The following is a 1,932-nucleotide window of genomic DNA, read 5'->3' as shown; positions in this document are numbered from 1 at the left end:
AGTTACTCCTGGAAGAATCGCGGGGCCACCCCGACTCCACTCGCCGAGTCTGAAGAACAGCTCGACGAGTCCCAGTTATTCTTCAAGCTACTCGTCGAGTCTGTTCATCGGACTCGGCGAGTCCATGCCATGCAGCCGCTCAAACTGCTTCCTAAGGTCAGGACTGCTCCGACCATTCATAGGTCTGGCCTTCCTAGACTGGTCCATCACGTAAGGTCCTCATTTCGGTGCTCATGCTACACCCCAAGACTTATAATTTACATATTGACCTAAGGCATAAGGATATCAATCCAAAACCTTCATCACTTCCCGAAATGCACAGGCATGGGACATTCTGGACCTCCAAAGGTCCCAACACGGGGTTACAATCGTTTGGGGGACTAGGGTAACATTCAATCTATCCACAAAAAGGGTTCCATAAACCCTAATCCTCTAAACACATCACCATAGCAGAGCATACTCGAATTCTTACCTGGATGATGTACTCTCTGTGTCCCCAATCCTCAGAACGTGACTCCCTTGCTGTTCCTTTAGCCAAGCCCTTCTCTTCCTTGCACAACAACTCCTTCAAAATCACCAATGGCCTTTAACCTTGCTCTAGATGCACACAATCGATTTAGGGTTCCTCTCAGAAGGCTAAAACGAACAATGACGACCAATAAGTCCCTTTTATACGTCCCAAATCTGAACAGCTAGGGTTTTCGCTAAATAGCGCAGACTCGTCGAGTCCATATCTAGACTCGTCGAGTCCAGTCGCGAACCCGCGACCAAGTCTGCGATCCTACTCGGCGAGTCTGGCTCCAACTCGCCGAGTCCCCTTTTAGAACACCCCAAAAACATAATTTTAACAATACCTGAGATTCCGGGCTGTTACAATTCTCCCCCACTAGGATTAGACTTCGCCCTCGAAGTCTCACTCTGAAAATAGTTCCGGATGCTGCTCCCGCATCTCACGTTCCGTCTCCCAAGTCATTTCCGATCCCTTCCGGTGTTGCCACTGAACCAACACCAGAGGTACTTCCTTGTTCCTCAGAACCTTGGTCTTCCGATCCCTGATGGCCACTGGTCTCTCAGCATAATTCAGGCTCGCATCCACCTGAATATCCTCTAATGGAACCACTGCCGACTTATCGGCTATGCACTTCCTCAATTGTGACACATGAAAAGTGTCGTGGATTTGCCCCAACTCTGCTGGCAACTCCAAACGATAGGCTACCCGGCCTATCCTTGCAATTACACGAAATGGCCCAATATACCGGGGTCCCAACTTGCCCCTCTTCCTGAACCAAATCACTCCTTTCCAAGGAGAGACCTTCAGGAGAACGAAGTCGCCGGCTTGAAATTCAAGTTCGGATCGGCGTCTGTCCGTATAACTCTTCTGTCGGCTCTGGGTGGTCGATAACCTCTGCCTAACCTGCTGAATCTGCTCTGTCGTCTGAAGATCTCTGTACTGCCCATTACTCTCTGTCCCACCTCTCCCCAGCAAATGGGGGTCCGACACCTCCTACCATACAACAGCTCAAAAGGTGGCATACCAATGCTCGAATGATGGCTATTGTTGTAGGAAAACTCTACCAAGGGTAAATACGCATCCCACCTACCCCCGAAATCTAACACACACGCTCGAAGCATGTCCTCTAGCGTCTGAATCGTCCGCTCGCTCTGACCGTCTGTCTGGGGATGGTATGCGGTACTAAAATGCAATTTAGTACCCAGCTCCTCATGGAATTTCTTCCAGAACCTGGAAGTGAAGCGCACATCACGGTCTGAAACAATCGAGATCGGCACTCCATGCCGAGATACTACTTCTCTCACATATATCTCCGCCAACTTCTCCGCTGATGAACTCTCGCTGATGGCAAGGAAGTGTGCACTCTTCGTCAACCTATCCAAAATCACCCAAATTGCATCAACTCCCTTGGCAGTTCTCGG

Source organism: Lactuca saligna, chromosome 3, assembly GCF_052625555.1.
Source record: "Lactuca saligna cultivar CGN05327 chromosome 3, ASM5262555v1, whole genome shotgun sequence".
Lineage (NCBI taxonomy): Eukaryota > Viridiplantae > Streptophyta > Magnoliopsida > Asterales > Asteraceae > Lactuca > Lactuca saligna.
Note: the sequence above shows the minus strand (reverse complement) of the source record.